Source organism: Coenobita brevimanus, chromosome 15, assembly GCF_032717465.1.
Source record: "Coenobita brevimanus isolate Jiangsu-jjx chromosome 15, ASM3271746v2, whole genome shotgun sequence".
Classification (NCBI taxonomy): domain Eukaryota; kingdom Metazoa; phylum Arthropoda; class Malacostraca; order Decapoda; family Coenobitidae; genus Coenobita; species Coenobita brevimanus.
This window is the reverse complement of record NC_136968.1, coordinates 33764359-33776952: the sequence shown is the minus strand read 5'-3', so window position 1 is coordinate 33776952 and position 12594 is coordinate 33764359. Positions and strand designations below refer to the sequence as shown.

General features: G+C 40.2%; 1 pseudogene across 1 annotated transcript in view; it reads left to right on the top strand.

The window, feature by feature from the left end:
- LOC145390739 (trans-1,2-dihydrobenzene-1,2-diol dehydrogenase-like) overlaps nt 1–6406 on the top strand; it is a 29866-nt pseudogene extending 23460 nt beyond the window's left edge. Inside the window, exons 2-6 of the transcript XR_013895703.1 lie at nt 325–480; nt 1616–1711; nt 3690–3815; nt 4957–5107; nt 5880–6406. The product of XR_013895703.1 is annotated as a trans-1,2-dihydrobenzene-1,2-diol dehydrogenase-like (transcript). The remainder of the gene's footprint in view (nt 1–324; nt 481–1615; nt 1712–3689; nt 3816–4956; nt 5108–5879) is intronic.
- The last annotated feature ends 6188 nt before the right edge of the window (nt 6407–12594 follow it).

Sequence of the window (12594 nt, the reverse complement as noted above, 5' to 3'; positions counted from 1 at the left end):
AACTATCTGAAGTTATGGGAAAAAAAATCACAGAGATAGAAGCAAAACTAAGATCATGTGAGGATAAAATGTTTAAGAAGTGCTGTGAGCGCAGAACGGGGGATTCTCCCAGCACGCATCCAAGACCGAGCCGGCCCACATCCTGAGTACTTGTCTGCGTTTAGATGCAGTCTGCATTGTCCAGTTACAAAAGGGTTAATGATAGTGACAGTTATTGGTGTGATGATGTAAACTGATTTCAATAATAATAATGACAACAACATAGGTGATAATGAAGGCAGGCAGACACTCAGATGCTCATTAAACCACCATATCGGGTCACAGGCAGTTTGGTCTGGGTTCTTCCCTGTCTACAAGGAGTTGGGACGGAGGATTGAGAGCGGGGAGGGTGGTGAGGTGGTGCATGTTGTTGCAAACTTCGGACAGGACGTACGATGTCTGATCCTTAGAGCTGCAGTGAGTTGAGGGGGAGGGGAGTGCATGAGAGAGAGAGAGAGAGAGAGAGTCAGTGATAAAATATTGAGCTGGAAATGAAATAAGTGAAATGGCAGAGATTGATACTGCCGGAGAGAGAAAGTGTCTCGTGATAAAATATTGAGCTGGAAATAAAATAAGCAAATAAGTGGAGATTATACTGCCTGAGACAGAGAGAGAGAGAGAGAGTGTGTTTTTACCAATGTAAGTCAATAAGTTAATAACAGTGCAGTATTCCCCACCTAAATATTTTTGTTAGACTGATACTATACTGGCATGCACTCTATTGATACTAAATTTTGCTTGTTAGTGTAAGGGCCTTTGTTAGTATGTATATATGAGTTATTAATTCAACACATCACTTAAATATCCCTTGGTGTGTGTCTGATACAAAAGTAATGTCAGTTTGAGAGATGTAAAGATTACCAAGAGTTTGTTTGAATGATTGTGTGTTCTGTTTTACATACTGGCTTATTTTACTCTTAGTTTGTACATAGATCTGTCCTTCCTTCCTTCCATCCTTCCTGCCTCCTGTCTTTTTCTTTCCTTCATTCTTTCTTTCCTTCGTTCCTTTGTACTGCCTTTTTCTTTTCCTTCCTTTCTTCAATCTTTTTCTTTCTTTCCTTCGTTCCTTTGTACTGCCTTTTTCTTTTCCTTTCTTTCTTCTGTCTTTTTCTTTCTTTCCTTCCTTCCTTCTTTATACATACAGCTAGACTAGTACAATTTGCTTGCCTTCCATCCATTCATCCTTGAGTCATCCATTCATTCATCCCATCCCATTCTGTCCCATCCCATCCCATCCCATCCATCCCTCCATCCATCCATCCAATTATCCACTCTTCTAATCTGCCATCCATCCACTCTTCTAACCTCCCATCCATCCACTCTTCTAACCTGCCATCCATTCACTCTTCTAACCTGCCAACCATCCACTCTTCTAATCTGCCATCCATCCACTCTTCTAACCTGCCATCCATCCACTCTTCTAACCTGCCATCCATTCACTCTTCTAACCTGCCATCAATATCACTCTTCTAATCTGCCATATCATCCACTCTTCTAATCTGCTTTGTATCCACTCTTCTAACCTGCCATCCATCTATCCTTAGGAACAACAAAGTGAGTGGTGGCGTGTTTTCACTGGAATATCAGCATCTACCCCATCCAGTTTACTTCATTGATCATGGGTGAGGAGAAGCCGCTTAAGGTCATAAGCTGTGGACATCTGAACTCTGGGGTTAGGTCAAGGTTTTATCGTTATTTATGTTTTTCTGTCTTTCTTTTATTTGTTCCTGATTGATAAAATTAATAGTTTTATTATTATTACAGTAGAGTCTTCATACAACTTGAGATAGGTTATGCAGAGCCTCATGCAAAATCAAATTTGCACTAAACAGCGACATACTAGTCACGTATAAAATACAGGATTGGGTCCTACTTGCCTTATATTTTTTGTGCAAAATATATTATAGATAGATGTCTGCAAATATGTGTTTTTCCAGTGCCCAAGACTGTATGTTTTTATGTGTTATCACTGACTGGACACATCAGTGCCATTCTGACCTAAACCAAACCAATTAGTTTTGCCTCCTAATGCTCCCCATAGAATTTTTAATCACCAAGGATTGCCACTAAGCCTCATCCAGAAGAATCTTCATGCAATCAAACAAAAAAGCATTTGACCTCAAACAACACATGAATAATGGCCGCCCAGCATCAGGCATATTATTAAGAATCACTTTTATTCTCATTCTTTGACAAAAAAAAAAAAAAAAAAAAAAAAAAAAATGCAGTGTGAAAATATTTTTGAAAGCCATTAGTCATCAACAATAAAGAAAAAAAAAAATGCGATAAAGAAGTTGTTAGCATGGAGTGATTGCGTATTTGTCACTTCTCAGATACACACGAATGCAGTAATCGTGAATAATAAGCAATTCAGCCAAGCACTATAATTTGTATGACAGTATAATTCACAAGAACTGAATTCACATAATTATCTTACCTATGTACATCAACACTTAGTGTCTTCACGTATTGTAAGATCCAAATTTTCTCGACCAAAGACCATCAGTTCATAACAAACATCGGGCACAAAGCCCTTTTTTTTTTTTCTCACGCATTACACCAAAGGCAAAAATGTGAATTTTACTGCTCCTTCATCATTAACATTTTATTCCAAGAGAGAGAACTATCCACATCGTAATCACACCCGACTCATATCTGTCTGATCATTTGCATTTAAGCTCCCACACCACATGCCACGTTGTCTGACAATTTTACATTTTCATTTAGAATAAATGCTTTTCTTGTGTTCATAGCACTTTCAGGGTACTGTGGAACCACATGCTCAGAGTTCTGAGAAGAAATGAGGCACAAGGAAATAAGCAAATAACCTTCTCTATCCACAGCTACCATCTACAGCAACTCTAAGGCAGGCAGTGGCAGGTGGTATGGGACATGGGTCACTTGGGTCAAGGTCAGGGTCAGAGGAAGCCGATCAGTGACTGATGAAAGCATAACACACGAGAGTTGTATCTGGATCATCCAGTACCTAAACACACCCATGTCCCAGTTTCTCTTGCGGAGTTGAGTGGTATTACTGTGCTATTAAGTAATCAAGGGAGAAATTAAATGCCTGTGTTATTGTAAGATCGTTGTTTCGTTTTGTCTAAAATCGCAACTCAGCTGTATTTGTTATTATTACCTTATTACAGAAATGACTGTGGTTAGGTGGATGTGTAGTGTGTCCTTGAATGCGAGGCCTGGGGGGGAAAGGTTTACCAATGAGGGGAGTTAAAGAGAGGGAAAGGATCGGGACTGGAGTGTATTGGTGTTGTGATGAGGAGGGACTGATTGAGATGGTTTAGGCAAGTTGAGGGGATGGGGGATGACATTTGGGTGTGGAAGGTGAGAGGTGTTTACATCAGGGGTAGGGTTGTGAGAGGCAGACCAAAAAAGGCCTGTGATGAGGTTATATAATTATAGTAAATGAATAAATATTCATAGAGTTTACATGTTTTTTATTGTTATTTTCTGCTTACTCAGTCATTTTGTGGGGATCAGTGTTATGATGATTATAAGATGAAGGTGATGGTGATGATGATGGTAGTGGTGATAATAATGAAAATTGTGGCGGTGGTGGTGGTGGTGGTTGTGATGATAATGGTGATGATAACTCTCTGCTCAACCCCACTAACTGTTTCCGTTTTCTACAGGGCGTGGACGAATGCATTGGCGCGACCCTACTCTACCCCAACGGGAAAATTGCCTCCATTACGGCATCGATGAAATCTGACCTGCCCTCGGAGGCGTTTGTGATTGGCACGAAGGGCAGGATAAAGGTGAGAGAGAGAGAGGTACTACCATGAGAGTGAATAATGGCTGGCTGACCACACAGCTATCACTCTCAGGTGGGAAACAATCAGCCTCAAGCACAATCATTTGGTGATCCCTCTTCATAGTGACTGTTTATAGAGTCAGATTCCGAGCTAAGACTCTCACATTGTTACAGATCATATTACACATTTCGATGTTACAAGTCTTATTACAGGTATACCCCAATTTAACAATGCAGTTGGTTATGTAAAAATCCATCGTTAGGCGGGGTATCATATATTGGGGTAGATTTAACATGTAAAGTAATCCCCCCAACCAAGTCCAAAACCCCCCCAAATGAGTCCCCAAGCAAGTTTAAAGCCAATCTAAATGGCCTAACAGCTGTCAAGGAAGCTAACCTAAGCCTAACACTTATGTAAACCATAACTCACTAAAACCAACAAATAAAATCTGAATCGTCAAGTATAAGTTTGGGAAAAATCAAGCTTAGTAAACTGTACCCCAAAATGACAATATTTCACCCCAACTATGACTACAACACATTAATTTTACTTTTACAACCGTATCTAACTCAATCTAAACACACAATTTTAGTCTGAAATATAATCAAAATCGGTAAAAAAATAAATAAATAAAAAACCATCGTTAAACTGGGGTTTGACCATCGTTAGGCAGGATATGGTGAAGTATTTCAACCCCCATCGTTAAGCCGGGAGTAATGAATCTAGGGGTATCGGTATATCGAGGTATACTTGTACTGATACCAAATCGTTGCAAATATTCTAATTCATCTGAGGAAGTGTTGCAGATCTTCATACACGTCACATTGTTACAGATCTAATTACACATCTCATTGTTACAAATCTTATTACACATCTCAAATTGTTAGATATTATTAGTGCACATCTCAAATTTCTTTTTTCCTGACAGTTTCCAGCAACTGTTGGGAAATAATTAGCTGGATTTAGCACTTGGTTTAGCTTCTAGTTCACAGGAATCATCAGCTGTATCATGGCCAAGCACAGTACAGTATGAGGATTCCTTAGTGGAAGTAAATGACTTCAGTTTTACCATATATACATATATGTTTGAATGTAAGTAAAAATAAGTGTACTGTGATGGTGATGTTGACTGTCCGTTTATCAGGTGTTCTACCCTATGTGGTGTCCAGAGCAGTTTGAGTCGCCATCAGGCACATTTACGGAGCGTCTGCCCAACACCGGACATCAGTTCAACTTCTCGAACAGCCAGGGACTCATGTACGAGGCTGTGGAAGTCCGCCGCTGCCTGAAGGAGGGTAAGTGGTTGATGATATTGGGCTGTGGTTTATTTTATTGTTAAAGTTGCATTCTGCTTTATCTTGAATTTTTTGGTCTAAATGGGCTAAAAGGATGCTCAGTACAACAGCCAGGGACTCATGAATGAAACTACAGAGGACCACCACTCCCTGAAGGAGGATAAGAGTACCGGTATCTGGCTGTCTATAGCCAGACGCCTAAATGGAAGAAGGTGGCCTCAAACAAATCCCCTCCGTGTCACCCAGTTCTCCACCATCAATATTTATGCATAGTTTTAACTGTCCTATTTAATGCATAATTTTATGGTGTGTCCTTCATGTAGTGTATGAACTTTAATGTTAGATGACTATTTTAATGTGTGTTATTATATATATATATATATATATATATATATATATATATATTTATATATTTTAGCTACTCCGGATCTGCTTTCACTGCTGTTGTATGGCAGCAATGACCTCTTTTGTTACATTGCCACAATCTTTTAGTGTAATCAGTCACTCAGTCAGGTTGCTTTATCCCCCTTCTGTCCCTCCACCCCATCCCTCCAACTGATGCCTTGTCTGTCCCTCCCACCTCCCATCTTCCACCTCAGTCTTAGTTAGTTTCTCATGTTGCATTTTTTCCACTTTGCCAAACTATCTCTAGACTGGTACAGGCCATCCTCATTGCTGCATGTGTCAGGCTATTCGAATACCTGGCGCCCCTCTCTAGCACCAGATAAAAGAGTGTAACCATCGAGTATAACCGTCATTTTGCTCTTGACAGGCCTTCTGGAGAGCCCTGGGATGCCCCACTCCGAGTCCGTCACCATTGCCGAGATCATGGAAGCTGTTCGTACCCAGGTCGGCACAGTTTATCCTGGGGACGAGTAAACAGATTGTGCATTGGATGGGACTTAAACACTTTCTTGGATTATTGTAAGTGCCTGTGTTTAGGTAATACACTTTACTGAAGTATGTGTTGATGTAGAACTAAGCAGTAGTAGTAGTGAGAGTAGCAATATTGTGGCCACAAAAGTAACAGTGAATACAGGAAATGTTGTACAAGTAAATGAGTCAGAGATTGGATGAAGTTAAGTGCTGTCTTGGAATTTGGTAAGTGCCTACATTTTGATAGCCCTTTTTTTGTGCTGTATGTTGAAGTAGACCTAACCAGCAGTGGAAGTAGAGAGGTTAGTAATGAACAGAAAACTAACTATACAGTTTCAGGATGGAGATTGTTAGTGAATGTAGAGTTAACAGTAAATACCAAATTCATTAGTGTGAATCTTATAGTCGTGTGCATAAACAAAAATGTGGAGACCTTGAGCTACACTCCATGTCAGCTGGTTTGCTTAAACATGCTGTGGAATTGACATTTGTGGGAATCCACATCTGTACACTCTTTGAATGCCAAAATTACTGTGATAAAGTATGTGAAGCTCAGGATGGTTGCCCACAGGTGTTTTCATTTGTTTAAGCATACAACGACAGACAGACTTCGAGGAATCCATTCTTGTATGTTTGTAAGTGCCTTGATGTTGATAACTTACAGTATTGTACACTATGTAGATGTGGAACAAACCATTAGTGACAGCAATGGATGTACAGTAGTGAACAGATATAATGAATTCACAGTTGACAGAAGGTGGACTTAAGAAATATGATGATAAGTGAGTGCAGTATTAAAACAGAATAGAATATTAACAGTTCCATAATGCATGCCAAATGAACTGAATGTATTATCAAGGAAGAGTATGATGATGGCTGAATATAGAATGAATACAGTTGATAAATGAGTGCAAAAATAAAAGAAAAGTGCTATAATGGATACTAAATTAGCTGAATGCATTATCAAGAAAGAGTATGTTGATGACAGTGCAAAATATATACAGAATATAAAATTAACATGGCTTACAAAGTATATTGGTTAAAAAGAAAAGTTCAGGAGAGTGTTCCTTAAGCAAAGGAAGTGCTCACAGATGGTACAAATTAAATACTATCTTGGAGAGAAATGGAGCCAGAATTTTGTTATGGGGAAGGGATATTGTGTTAAGTAGTAAAAGCAGTCCAGAATCGTTTATTAACCCTCTTGTTACCAATTGACGCAGGCTGTGTCCAACCACGAGTGAGTACTTGGGACACAGGCCTGGGCGCCCAAGGCCTTGCACTGAGATCCCACCCCCATCACCGCTGTATTCCCACACACTCAGTAGTTCATAAACAATTTATCCTCACACCATTATTTATGCTTCGATAATAGTTATTATTATTATTATTTTTTTTTTTTTCTCTTTAATCCTGAATAAATATACTTATGGTGTTGTAAAAAAAATCAACCAAATTTGAATTATGCCTTAATCAATTTTTTTTTACTTCAGTTTTCTCAGTTTTTCTCATAGAAATATAATTTTTATGGTAAATGTTACTGAGAAAAAGTTATAGGGAATTTATTTGGCTACATTTTGGTGTATAAAGAATTACTGTAGGTCAGTTAGGGCCGATATTATGGAGCGCGAAAGGAAATTACCTCACTCTCAGAGCAAGGCTCATAGCACAGTGACTGGGGCAGTGGGGCGACACTGGGTGCAAGGTGGGTTGAGCACGGTGAAGGAATACACGGGGACGGAAGTAGTGCTTTGTTATCGCGCAGAAATGGTTGTAAAATCATTCCATAACCCAAAAAACAGGGGCCATTTTGTTCAGCACAACTGGTGTTGAATGGTAACGAGCGGTTGAAATGTGTACAGATGCAGCTTGTGTTAAATGGTAACGAGTGCATGATATTTGCATCACACCCAGAACCACCAAAGGGTTAGTAACTGATTGCTTAAATGAAGAAATAATTGACTCAGTGGCTACCTTCCTGTTTAGCGTATTTGTTAGGAGGTGGATACCCAGATTCCTCAGGCCCTTCCTTGGCTTTGACCATGATGCTGAGTTTGTAAATGACTTGTGTTGGTAACAACTGTCAGCATTCACCTGACAAAACTGAGTCATGCCAATAGTTTCAGTCTCTCATGATTGCCTGAAATTCTGTGATCTTTAGTTTTGAGGAGAAATTCAGTGATTTTACTTGTTTTGAGAAAGGAGTAAGTCTCCTAGGTTACTACAGTAGTCAGATCAATCCACAAGTTTGACTATACTTGGCTATCAGCTACACAATAGTTGGTTAGGGATCTTTTCCAAGCTAGAATAAAGTTAATACACCATTATACTTGTAATTACACTACTGTATTGTTTGTTGATGTAGAACTAACAATCAAGGACATTAATGAACACAGTATACAGAAAAGCAGAAACAGTCATTATTATTAGCAGTAGTTGTAGCCCCAGGTTCATGTGAAATGTGAACCTGGTGGGCTGCAGGCTGATGTTGTCCACCATCCTTCTTTTCTGGGGATAGAGAGGGAGTTGAAAGACATTTGTATAACTGGGCAGGAGGGCTTCTGGTTTGTATCAGTGCCACCACATGAAGGCATCTCACTCCAGCATCAAAGCAGCTATTAAAATTATTAAATGAATATATGAGATAATGCAGATTTAACTGAAGATTTGCAGCTTTAAAACATGCCATAAAGCAGTGATGGCTATACCGAACTGTTGCAAGGATAGCATTGACATTGAATATTTGGTTAACCCTTTCACATACCAATGATGGTCGTCATTGGCTTCTGAGGCTCAGACGTTTGGATGATGGCCGAAGCTGTCATCCGAACGTCTTCCTGGTCATTTCCATGTTTCTGCAGTATTATTGCTCCAGGTACAATAAATTGTACATCGTAGGAAGGAAATTTATTCAGCTATGTCATGGAGCAAAAAATGTTATTCTATCTTGAACAGTTTTGTTTTATTTAGCAGAATTTTATTTAAAGCATAAAATTTGTGCATGTTGGCTAAATTCTACTCTCTTTTTTTAGCATTTTGTTTTGTGTTTATTGCCTTTTTGAACATAGTATGATAAAGTACAGTTGCTAAGCTTTGAAAATAGATGAAGTTGAGGTCTATACAATGGCTAGTAACATTGCTACGAGCGGGAGTAGTAAAACATCTCCATACGACTGCGTGTCAGAGTTTTGCTCGCTTTTTCTACATATATTATTTTGCATATATTTTCTGCATTTATTATTTTGCATATATTCCTTTTTTGAGCATAGTGTGGTAAAGTACAATTACTAAGCATCAAAACAAGACCAGATTGAGCTCTTTTCAATGAATAATAACTTTGCTGTGAGTGGTAGTATTAAAACATCTCTACATGACCTCACACAGTGCTTCAGCCGTCATGCACCACAGCAATTATTTACAAGCACCCCTAACGGGAAGGAGTTAAGATATTGACTATAGAATTAAGAAACTGATTTAAAAAGAAATAGTACAAAAATTGTGCCAGTAGATAAAGAAATTAGTCTTTGTAGTTTAGTGATCAGTTCTCTCACCATTTTGACTTATCTTGTTCACTCTCTCTCTCTGAAAGTCCTTTGGTCTTGGTTGTCAAAAATTTGAGCTCTAGAATTATTATTATTTTTCTTTATTATTGTTATTGTTATTATTATTACTATCATCCTCATCATCTAATCCTACATTGCCCCATGAGGAGTGTAGGAGCCCGGGGCTAGGAAAGTTGGTCGCGACATTTAAGATGAGAGTGACCAGCTTCACTCATCCCTGAACGGCATTATGTGAGCAATAAAACCCCAACCATCGCTTGGATATAAACCTTCATTGGCTCAATCTGATTGGAGCTCTGTAATTACCCACTAAACCACCAGGCCCCTGTTATTATTATTACTATTATTATTATTATTACTACTACTATTATTTTTTGTGCGTGTGTAGCTTTTAATTGATAGGTGATGAGCAGTAGTAGTAATTTTTGTGAGTTGGTACAGTAGTTACACTACAGAGAAAAACTATAGCCTTTTTACTCTAACTTGGCCTAAAATTACCGTCTCTCCGTCTTCAGTGTTGGGTTGTAGCAATAGGTAACACTAGACTATAATGCTAATCATGAAGAAGTGCTGTGGAAAGGATGCAGAGCCATAGCATTATCTTTTTCAGCCATATATGTGATATAGGCAGCTAAATGGCAAAATCTGGACCAAGGTAGAGTAAAAACAGTAGTCTCCAAAGCTGAAGAAACTTGTAAAAAAATAATAATAATAAAAAAAAAAAAAGTTGTAGAAATTTATCTTTGTTGTATGACTTTGTAGAATAAATTGGATTACTAATTTCCATTCTTTTACTAATATTGTTGTGAAATGTCGATTTACTGTAGTTTTAATTACTAGGTTATAGTGTAGCTGTATTAACGGTAGAGTAGCTATGTAATATATTGAAAAGGTTCCAAAACTCTTCACAGTGTGAACTGTGGAGATATTTTTTGTGTATAGCCAGATGCCATAATCCTGTGAGAGGTGGCTTTTTAACTTTGATTTACAGCAGTTGTGTTACAGGGAGGGGCACTAACTCTGTGCCAACCCACTTGCTGACACGTAGGGAACGTGTATGGGTTGGCTATATGGTTACCACCCAGCATTGTAAATGATTTCCTGGCTAACAGAAGTAAGGTGGTGTGCATGTAATTTTAGAAGTGAAAGTGAGGTATGGAATTTTGTGGAGAAAGTATGAAAAAAAGATTCACATGTATCTTTACTGTAACTGGGCTAGGATGCTATACCCCCCCCCCTCTCTCTCTCTCTGGTGTATATATTAAGGTGTGATCAATACAGGAGCTATCTCACACTCCATCACTGGTTTGAATTGACCCTAACTCACCCCCCCCCTCTCTCTCTCTCTCTCTCTCGCTCTCGCTCTCTCTCCACTCCTTGCTTTATATTCCTTCTCCATTCATCCTTCCTCCATTCTCTCCTCCTTCCTTCCCATCCTCCTCGTATCTCTTTCCTTTCCTCTCCTTCCATTCATTGTCTCCCTTCATACTCTCTCCTTCCCTTTATTCTCTCTCCTCTTCCTTTCCTCTTTTCACTTTTCCCTCCCCTTCTGTTTTCTTTCCTCCCCGGCATCTATCTGTCCCCCTTTCCGTCCCTTCCTTCTTTCTCCCCTTCCCTTCCTTCTTTCTCCCCTTCCCTTCCTTCTTTCTCCCCATCCCTTCCTTCTTTCTCCCCTTCCCTTCCTTCTTTCTCCCCTTCCCTTCCTTCTTTCTCCCCTACCCTACATTCTTTCTCCTTCCCTCCCTTCTTTCTCCCCTTCCCTTCCTTCTTTCTCCCCCTTCCCTTCCTTCCTTTTTCCTCCTTTTCCCTTCCTTCCTTTCTCCCCATCCCTTCCTTCTTTCTCCCCATCCCTTCCTTCTTTCTCCCCATCCCTTCCTTCTTTCTCCCCTTCCCTTCCTTCCTTTTTCCTCCTTTTCCCTTCCTTCCTTTTTCCTCCTTTTCCCTTCCTTCCTTTTTCCTCCTTTTCCCTTCCTTCTTTCTCCCCTTCCCTTCCTTCCTTCTTTCTCCCCTTCCCTTCCTTCTCTCTCCCCTTCCCTCCCTTCTCCCATTCCGTCAGTCTTTACCTGCCTTTACTCTCTCCCTTCTCGTTTCCCTCTCTTTCCCCTTCCCTTTCCTATTCCTCTCCCTTTTTACCTGCTTTCCCTCCCTTTTTTTTCTCATATCCTTCCCTTCCGTGTCCCCACACCTTTCTTCCCTTTCATTTTCCTCCCATCCTTCCTTCTCTCTCCCTCTCTCTCCCTTCCCTTCCATCTCGCCTTCCCTCCCTTCTCCAATCCGCGGCGCCAAATCTCAGTGCCCGAGCTTCCCGCCAGAACCTCATCTTGGCGCGCAAACTTCAATTTTCCCGCGTTAACGAGGATGATGGACAGGGCGCGCGCGGTCACTCCAATTTTCGCTCAACCATTCGCCCGGGACCACATTGCATCGCTCCCTACGTCCCTGAAATAACTCCTAATCTATCCTTTACTCCTTTCTAGCCATTTATTCTCGACTAGCCAACTTATGGAGGGAAGTGGATGGATTTGAATTTGAAAGTGGTCGGGTGGAAATAGTCATGGTCGTTGCCCCTGGAGACCTTGTAAACAAAGGATCTGGGAGCGAAGGGGAACGGGAAGGCGGGTTGGGTTGTGAGGTGGGCAAGATTAGGGAAGCTGATGAAGGTTGATATGAGAGGAGAGGAGAGACCAGTGGAGCTTGAGCCGCCCTGCCCGCCTGTATATAGTCAACAGTCAAGGCAGAGAGAGGAGGAGGAGGAGGAGGGGGATGGAGCGGGAGGGAGGGAGACGGAGAGCGAGCGTATTTGAATTTATTGATACTCGTATGCGTGTTTTATTGTGATTGAATTTTCTGTATTTGCGTGCGTGTTTAATTGTATTCACAGGTGATTGAATTGTCTATTAGTAGCTGCTTTATGTTGATTTATTTAAAAGCTATTTGTTTGCTAAGGGAGAGGTTTCGGATTTAAGTTTATAGTTGATATATAATTCAGCACGAGTGGACTGCGGTAATTTCGAGCATTCCCACGAGGGGTTAGAAGGAATTGGACTGTTT